Here is a 13,370-nt window from a genome sequence, read left to right on the forward strand (position 1 = left end):
GTGGTTAAGACTGTAGAGGTTTCTGTTAGCAGAAAAACTCAAACACCCCGAGTTTCTGATGTCTCCAGGGATAGGCAGCAGCTGAACCTGGTATTTTTAAGTTCTGTGTTTGGGGGAGCATGTATTTGGCCTGATATGTAAGTAAACTAGCTAGATCAATTTTTTGATCCATTCTGAGCTTTTCACCACTTCTTCAGTTTTATTCATGCAAGTAAGAAACACATATCCTGATTCTTAGTAGAATAATCAATATTAAGCATGTATTTGTCGTATTTCTCACTGATCACACTGATTACAGCAAAAAGTGCTACAATCATGCATGAATCCAGCACTGAAAACTAAGATTACCTATCCTGTTTACACTGCATCGGAGCACTGTATGTTTGCTTATGCCCTGAAATCCCCAGAGCAGTTATGATGCCCACTGAGTCCACCCAGTTTGTACACCATTCGGTAAGTCATATTCCCCTCAGACAACTACCAAGAAATTCACGAGCATCTTCTTGTTTCTAGGTTTTCTGGATGGTTGAGATTTCCATTCACAATCTAAAATAAAAGCATAATGTTTTGGCATCAAAATCTTTCATTTGCTTCCGTAAATGTGGAGAGTACCATTTATCTCTCCCGAAAGAAACTCAATATCCTACAAAATCTTTTCAATAAGAACAACAACAATTCTTTTTGTAGTCCCATTGGTAGATGATGAAGAAAAATACCTTCAAGGTATTTTTCAAGGTATTTATCAACAAAGGAAGAGTCTAAAAGAGGTTCATAGTCAAGTGCTCTGTGTCTCTGTTTTACGAGGTAGGGAGTAGCTCAGCACTGACATGGTAGAGACGACGTGCAAGGAAACTCAATATCTGTAAATATCACAGAAGCATACACTTTAAAAATGGAAAGGACATATCAGATAAATTAGTTAATCTCCGTGCAAATTAAGTGCTATTCCACACTGTACAATACAATTTATGCTTTCTAGTTCCTATTTACCACAACCATTCAGATGTACAGAAGAAACTAATCACTTTAATGACTGGGAGACCTGTGTGAATGGTCGAACTTTGGGGGCAATTAAGTAGCATGAAATCTGCAGAAAACAGAAAAGAACTGTCAAAACTGCATTGGGCAACCGCGTGGTGATCAGGAGTTTCTATATCAGGTGTCTTTGAAAGATGCAGGTCTGAACTGGGCATGTTGGGGTCTGAAATGCAAATTCCCAGCTTTTATATATAAGACATTTAAATGGAAAAGCTCAGAGCAAACTGTGCTCCCCTGTGGATATTGAAGAGTTACAAGTGTATGTAAGTCAAAACACAGTTGATGCTGAAATTATAGTAGCTTAGTAACAAGAGAAATATACTGATGATGGAATGAACCCAGAAATAACTGATGTTAAATTAGCCTGGTAAATGGGCAATTAGCATGGATGTGGTGCGTACAAATATGCCTCAGGTATTACCATGCTAATTACTCAGAAGCTTCATTATTCAGACCTTCCCTGCTGTTTGTCTTTTTCGCTCAGTTTGTAGGTACGTGTCATATTGCAGCTAAATTTTATTGTGGCAAAGGAGCGGGTACAGCAGATCTCGTTGATAACCATTGTGTGCTGTCCTCAGCTTGTTCAGCATTGCCCTGCCCTCGGTGCAGCGTGTGTGGCCAGCTTTAAGGCTTTTCATCCACAGCTCTGTCACGGCGAGGGGGACACCAAGAACAGATCAGGTGAGTACACAGCTCTGGTGAAACTCGGCACATTAAATGCGGCTGATTAAGCTGCCTCTTCCATTCATAGGTATCTATTCATTGCAGAAACTATAACGAAGACTTAAAAAAAAAAAAAGAAAAAAGCTGGTCTGACCTGTCAGGACCATTAGACTTAGGAGAGATTTTCTGAAGCTGAGATGGATCATTAATGAGTGGTTTCAAACCACTACAGTAATTTCATCTTTATGGATTTCCATTATTTGAGCAGTGGTAGAAATATATTAATTAATTTTTCACCGACGCATCTAAGTAGCCTTTACACACAGCAGACAGATAAAATCAACAATGAAATCATGGTTTAATTATTTACCTAGCAACATCTTAGAATCAATACAACATCTCTCACTGACTGCAGGAACTTAATCCCCTTTCTGTTCCCTCCCTTTTATGTGGCTATCACGCAATCAGGAGACAAAAGACGGTGGGATTTCGCTCATATAATTATAGCTCATCAAAATGGCCTTCATGAACAATTGATTTGTCAGACTTGACCCTTTCTCTGTTGGAGAATTATCTGTGAACTGATCATGGCTTTTAGTATTTGGTTGATGAAGAGTTTTTCCAAATACATCTGAGCCTGACTGCAGCAAGTACTTCTTCAAGTGTTTGTTATTTAGAGTTCTCTTGTTGGGTCATGCCAGCTCTCTCATATGCTATAATTTTTTTACTGTTCGATTAAATAGACCTCCTTTACAAAGTGGAGACGTGCCAAAGAAAATACTAGACTGCTGAAACTTTCCCAGGGAAAAAAGTGAATATTCCATGGAGATTTACCAGGAAATTTTAAGGCCTGAAGTCACAAAGTGTAGGTATAATGCGAAACAGAGATAACGACTTACCGCTGTGCTTCAGCATTGTATTTCTGCGTCAGTATTGCTCTTCATTGAAACACTCTCCAGCCTTCTTACATTTCAGGAGTTTTTAGAAATTATTCAACATTAAACCTAAAGGCTGTTATATGTAACACTCGCTAACAAGATCTTAACAGTTTTGAGTCAGCATCAGAAGGAAACTCTCATAGTTCTCTAGAAAAAAAGTTAATGCTCAGAGAAAATACTGTAAATGATGTAGCACAGTAAATACCACTACAAGTGAATCTCAAGCAGCTCTTACAGTACAGATCTATTTATCTTGCTTCTGCAAACCCGCCTCCTGCTACCACGATCAGATCTGCTGCAGATTTCTGACTAAATAGAGAATGTAAGTTTTTATGCTTTCGTACATGTCCTCCAGTTTCTCTCAGTCATTACAGAAAGGTGTTATTGAGTGCTGTCATCTGGCTGGAACTGTGACACTTTACAAGAAAATGGCAGTCCCCTGCCTCCTCTCTCCCCAAATCCATGATCCCATTATTCTCTTAAGATAAGAAATACTTTCCATCTTGTTCAATAAAATAAGTAGCACTGAACTAAAATACCTTATAAGAAGACTTCCCAGTAAATAAAGCTGTAATTATACTCTCATCCCTATCCAAAGGACCATAAATTTTGGCAACCTGTTCTTATGTATTGTGCATTCTCATGTATTATGTGTTATATCGCTCAGTCACCAAGCCTCTAACGTGTAAGTTTGCATCGTCCTCCCCTGTGGTTCATTGCAATGAACTCCTCCCCTTGCCCCTGCTCCGACTTGGACATATCCACAGACTGCAGTCCCTTAGGAGTGTACCTGGTCCAAGTGGAGCCTTATTTACGAGTCTCTTCAGGAGTATACCTGCTGCGGCATAAACTCGTCAAAAGCCACAACCGCTTTGACGTGCACCTGTTCCAGAGTGTCCTTGTCCATGGGCTGCAATGCCTTCAGTGATATACCCACTCCAGCTTGGCCTTACCCACAGCCACAGTCCCTTCATAAGTAAACCTGCTCCAACATGGCCCTACCCATGGCTGCAGTCCCTCCAGGGCTGTACCTGCTCTGTCATGGACTTATCCATGGCCACACATTTTGAGGTGCTCCAGCATGACCTCATGCATAACCACTGATGCTTCAAGTTGTACCTGCTATGGTATGGACTTATCCACAGCCACAGATGCTTTGAGGTGTACCTTCTCCAGCATAGACTTATCCTTGGGCCACAATCCCTTTAGAGCTATACCTGCTGTGGCACAGACATAACCATCGCCACAGAGTCTTTGAGATGTATGTGCTGTGGTGGGGACTTATTCATGGCCACAGATGCTTTGAGGTGTCCTGCTCTCATCTGGACTCATCCACTGGTCACAGTCTCTTCAACTCGAGTTCACACTGGAGTTCCAGCATGTCCAGTACAGCAGTACAGAAACAGCAGCGATGTCCTGGCCACCTGCCAGCCCGGGTGCATGGCCATTGTTGTTATCAGAATGTTCCTGGTCACAGCAGAGTAAGACGATAAGCAGTACAGCTGTACAGCAAGCAGCGAAAGCAAAAAGCAGCCACTAACGAGCACTAGACTCTATATATACAGTAACAAAAGGAAGCCCCATGGCAAGCACTGGAGCCTGCTGATTAATAGCTAAACATCAATAACAGATATAAATTTGATCTAGCACATTCCAATCAAATCTGTCATTACCTCAAACCCTTTGTGCCCCATGTTGGGCACTGAAAAGGACTGTTGTAGGTTCACCCCGGCAGGCAGCTCGGCCCGTGCAGGTATTTGCCCATCCCCCCTCCCGCCGTGGGATGGGGGAGAGAATCAGGAGGGTAAAAGTGAGACTGAGATAAAGACAGTTTAATAGGGAAAGCAAAAGCCGTGCATGCAAGCCAAGCAAAATAAGGAATTCATTCGCTGCTTCCCATCGGCCGGGAGGTGTTCAGCTGTCTCCAGGAAAGCAGGGCTCCATCATGCGTAATGGTTACTTGAGAAAACAAATGCCACAACTCTGAAAGTCCCCCGCTTCCTTCTTCTTCCCCCAGCTATTATTGCTGGCCAATGATCTGGAATATCCCTTTGGTCAGTTGGGGTCAGCTGTCCCCCCTGTGTCCCCTCCCAACTTCTTGTGCCGCCCCAGCCTGCTCGCTGGTGGGGCAGCATGAGAAACAGAAAAGGCCTTGACTCTGTGTAAGCATTGATCTGCAACAACAAAAACATTCCTTTATTATCAACACTGTTTTCAGCACAAATAAAAAACATAGCCCCATACTAGCTACTACGTGGAAAATTAACTCTGTCTCAGCCAAAACCAGCACACCACCCATCTCTCAGTGTGCCCTGACTAACTCAGTTCTCAAACAGAAAATATATGTGGAGCCTGAAAAGCTTTTTCCCCAGTGTAATCTTCCAACACATTTGCGTAAGCACTTACAAAGTAATGACTATCTTTTACACCGGGCCTTTCTGAGGTTTCATCTCACCGCACTCTTGTAGAGACAAATAATACTCAAGATAAAGTGCATGTCACATCCCATCGCTTCTTCCCCTCTTCGCTGCATCAAACAAAATCAAACTGGTGCAATCTAACATGGACAAGTGACACAGATTGAATGATTCATTTCAAATCAAGGGAAACAAAATAAGAAAGAAAGAAAAGCGCTCTGAGAAAGAAAAGTGCTGTGAGAACACACTGTGTGTTCTCCTCTGTAATAAACTGTACCTCCCCAGCCTTGATTTTTTTCTGAAGAAACCCTCTGTCCTCTGAGCACTGGGTCCACAGAAACCTCCTCTCGTCCAGTCTGGTTTCTCAAGCTGGGCTGGGGGTTCTGGCGGGAACTTTTCTGCAGCAAAGACAGTGATATAATCTCATTCATTAACTTACAGATTTACCCCTGAGGATGTGTCATCTAGTCCCTTTCCTTGGTCAGGACATCTCAAAGACATCTCTCCTCTCCCCTGCAGACAAATTTCATGAAAGATATAAGAATTTAATATCTTTGAGGTTTCTTCCTCCACCCTTTGACTGAAATCAACCATGAAGTTTGACAGTTACAGAGGAGATGAAGGCAAACATAAATGGGCTCAACCAGCCAGTGTGAGAACACAGGTATCCTCTCCTTGGAAAATCAGGTGAGGAGAAATGGCTCGGTTCTGTCAGAAGAAGAGGTAAACCACAGATCTCAGATGGGCAACTGCTCAAGTAGCTGTAGAAAAGTTATCATGGAGTGGTAGGGTAGTGAGAAGAAGGGGGGAATGTTATTTGGCAAGAAGCAAAACTGAGAGAGCTGGGCACTACAGCAATGATCTTTCCTCCTGCTCTCCTATGCCTCCCACACCCCGTCTAACTTCCTTCAGGGAGCACTCTACATCTCCTACACCTTCCCCTTTGCTACCACCAGATATTTTCCACATCCCTTGACTAACTCTGCTGCCCATCAGCTGGGGTTACAAGCAGTCCCACATGTCGGCTCTTGGCTGCTGAGCTGGGCAGGCTGGAGAAGGGGTGAGTGCTCCCCATCCTTCCCTCAGTGAGAGCAGTGGTAGGTGCCTCTCCTCCAAGCAGCCCCTCAGGGGCTTTGCAGGGAAGTATCATGTCTGAAACATCTATCTGCCTCTGTGAAACAGACGAAATTGGTTGAAAGGGACTAATGGATTTGAAAGAAAGGCTGTGGTCACATGAACCTGGGGAAAATGTACATGTTTCTTTAAGAATTCAGACTAAAATGAGTGCCAGACTCAGAAACTCACCTTTGACAAAAGAAACATATTTACTCAATCTAAAAGATGTGGCAGCCTATAGCTCTGGTAAAAGTATCATCATAACGATCATGTGAGCAAAAGAATTTTTTTTTAAATTATCTTTGTGGTATTTTTTACCTAGCACATTTAATTCAAGAATAAAAACTAAGGTTAGTAGTTGAAAGGTCAGTGAATTGCCTGAACATTGTGAAAAGCTACAAAAGACATTTACTAACTTGAAAGCTGCAGAGTTATAATGTCACAATACACCTTCCTTGTTGAGGGACAGCATGAGCACACACACACCCTCCACACACCCCCACACAGAGTCCCTCCAAGAGTTTGCATTTGGGTATTTCAAACAAATCCAAAGCTCTGCTGGTGTGCATGCATATAATCACGCGTATTTAGAGTTTCTGGGGAGGTGCTTTCCTGTTAGCTGACCTCTTATTTTCTCTTATTATACATCCCTCTTGGATTGTATTGGAAAACAAAGACAAGAGATTACAGCTCCCAAACACCACTTCAGGGAGGACAAAAACCTAAACCATGATCTCAAGGGTACTGAGTTGCTATCTGCTCTTTTTATCTGAAACATTTTTTAAGAAGATTATTTTCCTTATTTTTACATCAATACTGCACTGTTGCCTTATCACTCCCTTACACAGTTGTCAGTGAAGACCAAATAACTTATTTCAAATGCCAGTGCAAAGAACATGAGCCTAATTTGTGTTTGGGGATGGTAAAGGTCATACAAATGTAATATTCATATTTTGTCACTTCTAAATACAAGGTCAGGAAAATACAGCACAGCAGTACAAGTGTAGGAATGAGGCATGAATTTTGGAAGGAAAATAACATTTAATAACTTACATAACCTGGTCAGATACCCAGATCAGGATGATAACATAAAACGAATATGCAAACTAATTGCTCAGAGTAAGACGCTCTATATTAACTCAAAACCCAAGTCTGACTGTTTTGCCACTTGAACAGTAGATTTATTTTGATGTGTTGTTTTATGATTTCATCTGATGTTGCACTGCAGGTGATTGAGGAGAGGCAGGTGGAGGAAAAGACAGAGTTTTGTACCCAGGGATGTGAATTCTGCCATGTGTAAGGGATGCAAAATTCTGCACAGTCTGACCGGTCGATGTTTAAACACTCCCTGTACAGATGTATCTGCCTACACAAAGTAGAGAGCAAGTAGGAACTGGGTCCAAGACAAATCAAAGCACATCATGTAGAGAAATGCTGGCTATTTCGTCAGGACCCCTTTTCTCCATAATGTGCCGGAAAATGTCTGCAGTCAGCTCCCTGTAGATGGTTGTTTATAAAAGGAACATAGTGCCTCCGAAGCAGAATGCTCACTGGGTTTTGCTCCACTGATGATTTGTGGGAGTTAAGAAATGCGTAGAGATATTCACCCCAGCTTTATAGAAATTTAGTCAACGTCCTTGTGTACAAAATACATAAAATTGGGGCAGGGGAGGAGGGTGTCTTCCGCTTCATGCAAAAACTTCTGAGCTTCAGCATTTCCAGCTCACATGGGGGTTTGAGAAAAAGTTCAAACCTAAAACAGAACTCAAGGAGTGCAGCTCCCACCACCGGCCTCAAGATTAAAAACATGGAGTAAAATAAAATGTTTTCAAACATCAGGCACTTAATCCCAAGCCCCCTCCTAGCATCTTCAGAGGGTCTAAAGCTCTTTCCTTCCCTCCGTCCTCAGGCACCAGTAAGAGGCAGTGTTTACCTCCTTCTGGCCCCTCTGCCCTTGTTGCTGGTCCGTACAGACCATCCATCACTGGCACTTCCCACTGCCACACAGCACTGACACCGCCCGAGTCTGTCATTCAGGGACTATTTTGTTACGATGTGCCGTTAGGGAACATTCTCTGTGGTAAAAACGGTCTGTCTCTTCTTATCCCAACCGAAGGCTGGCCCTGGGCAGCAGAAGGGGCTGAGAAGGACCGGGAAAAGCCCAGCCAAACATGCAGCAAAACCCTCCGTGTTCTCCAGGGAGCCCTTGATGAGGATGGCCAGATATGTCCCTGTTCCCTGTGTGCATTGCTGCACTAAAAAGACATGTTGTTATAAGGCTTTAGAGAAGCTTTCATGAATTTCCATCGGTCAGCAAAGACTGGTTTTTTTCCCTTCAGTGACTTTTCTCTTAAATCTGTGACGGTCTGGGCAGTTTTGTCTGGTGAGCAAACTTTCTTCAAAGAAAGGTTTCTAGGGGTGCAAATCCGGTAAAAAGAGATTAGTTAGGGTTAACTGAGAAATCTCCAGGAAAAATATAAAGACTCTCTTCTGGATCTACGCAAACTCCTTGTTTCTCCCCGGCTGAATCGCTATCGCACTCCTAGATAAAACGCTCAAATCAGAGCGTTGTTGGCGGCTGGCCAGCATGTCTTTCATCCCATCTGAAAGGTGAAAGGCGGGGAATCTGTGAGCTTTTCAGAGCAAGCCGGTGATGACTTTGCTCAGCAGAGATTGGATTTCTGGTGAACAGCTTGCCACAGCTTTTGTCTGCCAGCACTATCATTTTGTCTATCCGTCCTTTGTCCCTCCTGATTCCCGCCCGCGCCAACGCAAAATGACGGGCTTGCCCGTTTAACTCTGCAGGCTAAACTTCAGCTTCATTACTATGTATGAGATCTATTTTCACCCCAATTTAACATTAATAGAGTAATTTGCAGAGTTCTTAACTGAACCACAAATCTCTTAAATTACTATTTTACTTCCTTTGTATGGGTCCAGCTTAATATTTACCATTTTTTCTAATTTAGTGTTTATGCAAATGTCATACTTCCACTCCTCCTCTTCACTCCCTACTTGGATCCTCGCTCAGAGGGCATCATAGTCATGTAGCTTTACTGCTGTCTGCTCCCATTAGACTGATCTGAGGAATCATCTGTGACCATGGTTCAACGCTGTTGGACCAGGTTACAGCCTGTGACAATGAACTTCTAAGTAATAATCCCTTAGAGTCATTTTGTTAGTGTCTGCAGATTTACGGTCCAATAGCTCCTTTCTCATCCTGGCTCTGAAGACATTGCCCTTTCCTTCAAGGTTGCTATGCTTTCTATCCCTAACCTGTGACTATGCTTCCAAGAAGCAATGTGAGCTTGAAGACCTCACAGACAGTCGTTTCTCGCCTCTGCCCCGACTCAGCCTGAAAGTGTTTTCATCATGTTTATGAATAGCCCAGTTTAAGAAATATGCTCCTTGTGGTAGACAACACATTCAGACCCCACTAGGTTGAATTTTCTTGTCCTCGTGAGCAAAATTTAAAGTGCCTTCTAAGGAGCTGAGAGAAACTTCACCTCTGTCCCTTAAGAGCTGTCTGGGTGTTGGACTGAGGCAACAAGCCTCTTAACACAGGCTTTTGAGTTCATAACGTGGATGGCCAGCAAGTCTGGTCTTGAGAAGGTGCTCTGAGGAGCCTAGCCATACACAGGTGTCCAATAGTCCTAATTTATCTATGAGTCTTTCTTGACGTATTTGCAACTGTATGGCTTTATTAGAACAAATAGCTCTTTCTGTTCTTGAACTCTTCAACAGCTGAAATGCTGATAAGGCTCAAATATTTTGGAGGTTTTTTTTGGACTTCGTTTTGTTCAGGGTTTTTGCCAGTGAAGGTGTGTCCCTTTTCTGACAATGTTATTAACATGATTTAATGGTAACATGGCAATATCTCATCAAAACTGGAGTCCCCTTGTTTTTGCCAAGAGACACATTACTATTCAACCCCTGCACTGTAGCTCCCAGAGTTCAGACAAGCCAGTTAGGATTGCCTTGCCAGAAGCCATGGTGAAGGTTTACAGGGACAGCCAGCCCTGTAATCCTGGCCTTCTCTCAAGTGGCCCATCCACTGCTGGGTGGTACCTACGATTTCACTCAAAGAATCTGGGAATGGCAACAGACGTTACCTTGGCAAGAAGGTTAAAATGCCTGAGAGCTTTCTTACCCTTTTAAGAAAATAACTCGGCATACTATTTTAAAAGTACAATAGATAAGAGACAGCTGCCATAGTCAAAATCTTTTTATGGCAGTTTAGGGGCTTTGGGGGTGAATGTTCCACTTTATTTTTGTCTTTCTGGATGGAAGAGCCTTAGGATTCAATGTCTACTGCCAGTCAGTTTGTGAAATTGCATTTCATATGACAGGAAAGGGGCTTTAGAAAAAGCTGAACAAAGGGACATGAAGGGAACAAAACTCTGTTAGAAGATAAAATAGCTTCAGAAGAATTGAAGTTCACACGTTAGCAGCTGGAACCTACTCTCACAGTGGCTGGTGCTGATGAACTTTGATATTGCAAAACACAACACCCTTCCTTCTGACTATTTTTAAAAACTTCAGCCACCACAAATTGCTAAAGGTGGGACTAGTGATCCTGGAGTGTATTGTAGTAGTAAGACCCACTGCTGTCATTTAGAGCTTGTAAATCAGTTTGCTGTAGTTTTCCTCTCTAAAGCCTTTCCTGCTGTGACAAAGAAAAGGCAGGATAGAGGAAGTGATAAACCGCTGCCAGAGCCCTGTGACAGACATACACACATATCTTCTTGTCCTTTCAGGCAGTATTGCTACCGTTCAGGTTACTGGATCTCATTCTTCAGAAAATTAAGAACTGTTCATTTATTATTTTATACCACAAATGCAAGGAACCTTGTTCATATTCTCTTGTACTGGTGGTACAAAGAACTGTTTTCATATTCCTTAAACAATGGAGCATCTGTTTTTTGTGTATTTCCAAAGCAGAGTGGTGCTGTACCTGTGAGCTTCATCCACAATGAAAAAAGTTGAGTTTATACAGTCCCAGGAATCAGCTTCAAGCTGGTTCAAGCAGTTTTCTCTGTAGGGAATAAAATCATAAGACTCCTAGAGCAGTTCAGTTTGGAAAAGACCTTGAGAGGTCACCTGGTTCAAACCATTCCAGGTAGGTCCAACGTAGATCAGAACATCACCTGCTCTTAAACCCAGACTACTTCATCACCCAAAACTGTTTTATCTTTATTTTTACTCTACACTGGCCAATGCTTAGACAAAGCTCAGATTTTTTAAAGGAAATATATCATTCCTTAAAAATAGGCGAGAAGAAAATGTCTGCCACCTTCCAAGCACTCAACACTGCAAGCAAAATTGGAATATTGATGAAGGAAAGAGAAGATAAACTTCATTAGTTTTATTAATCTGGAAGCTGAGTTGTATTAAGAGTCTGCCTCTGTCTGACAGGAGCTTGAGTACTGCTAAAATCTGCTGATTAGAAGAGGAATTCTCCTAACTAGAAAGTTACGGAGGAGAGAAACCTGAGATGCTGTTTTTGCCAACTTGACACACTCTCAAAGTAACAGCACTAACTACATACAATCTTTTATGAAATGAGCTCAGCAAAAAACATGGGAAGCAATCACATCACAGTATCTGCAGTACTCCAGCTAGTGGTTTAAACTCAATGTACAAAGAATACATTTTCAAAACAGAATTAAACTGTTCTGGCATTTCTGACCTCTAGATAGTCCTCTCTTTTGAAGGAAAATTGAAGTGACTTTTTGAGTTCGGGAAGAAATGCCTTCTGTGCCTGGACACTGTACTTGTGGTCAAGGGACCACATGTTGATTCCCCAACACGTTTTGCCTCAGTCTACAAGAAAAGAGAGGCTAAAGCAACCATGGAGTTTAAAGACTAGGGAAAAGGGGCAGGAGCAGGAAACCACAACTCTAAAATCTGTCCATGTTCCTTCTCATTTTTGTGCCTCAGACTTTCCATCCACAAAACAGTATTAAACCCATTTTTTGAAAAACACTCAGGGATAGGGGAGGAGGGGTCTAGTGCAATTTGGCAGAAGTCAGCAATGTCAAAGTGCTTTTACTGATGTGTTCGAGACAGGTGTACTTTATGTGGTGGAACTGAGTTCTCTTTTTAAGCTAGTTTGCTTCAGGGCACATGATTTCCTTTCCAATCTTTGTTTACAATTCTGTGAGCACAATGACAACATGAACACTCAAAAACTGCGGTTGGCAATGTTTCCTGGACAGTTAGGAGTAAAATGACACATATTCCGAATCCTACAATTATTTGGAGAGGGGAGAAAATCATATTTTTTGAACAACAGCAAAACACCGGCTACCTTCAGTTTTTTAAAATCATATGTTTATGAGTTGAGGGTAAAACCAGCCAGACTTATTGAAAAAATTGCCAGTGCAAGGGGTGGGGGAGAAATGTTTATCCTCCTTTTTTGTCATAAGATAGGACATAAGTAAATAACATTGGGAACCTAGTGTGTGTACAGCGTGTGAAAGGGACACGGAAAGATGCAAGACAACAGGGTCACTCAAGGCATCCACCCCCCGAGGTGATGTCCAAGTCCCTTGAGCACTGCTGGTGCTCAGGTGTGTCATTGTCTCATTGGCTTCAGCAAGACAACTCCCCTGCTTTATAAGCAAGAATTCGAGTATTTTTCTTAGATGGACCTTAACTCCATCCCAATGCATGTTGATGGCTGCTGAGAGGGTGAAGTCAGAGCTAGGTGGGAGCAATACCAGGACTGGGAGGAACAGAAGTGGCTATGCAGAGGGCAACTGAAGTAGAAAGAGGAGGGATAAGGGAATGCAGTGAAAAAGAGGGAAGATTTACTGTTACACCAAATCCCAGTATTAATTAAAATGCAAGTGTGCTTTGAGTTATGGGGCTGTCACTGCATTTTGGAATACCTGTGTCTCTCCTAACTGCGTGAGACTCATTTTTGAGGTTTATGATGTCTCCACAAGCCTCCGATAAAATTGTAGCTCCTTAATTCACAGTGCTTATTAAATTATTATACAGAGAACTGTATGTATTATAAATGAAAGCCTGTAATAGGTTTTAGGGCCAGTTGACTACACTGAAAAAAATATTCATCGCCTAATTTATTTGATCTGTTTTGCCATTAATCTTTGAATGAATTATTCAGCGAATAGTAATTGACCAGGTAGAAAGATGGCCAAAACCTACCAGAAATATTTGCAGAATATATTAC

The sequence above is a fragment of the Larus michahellis genome, chromosome 1 (assembly GCF_964199755.1).
Source record: "Larus michahellis chromosome 1, bLarMic1.1, whole genome shotgun sequence".
Classification (NCBI taxonomy): Eukaryota; Metazoa; Chordata; class Aves; order Charadriiformes; family Laridae; genus Larus; species Larus michahellis.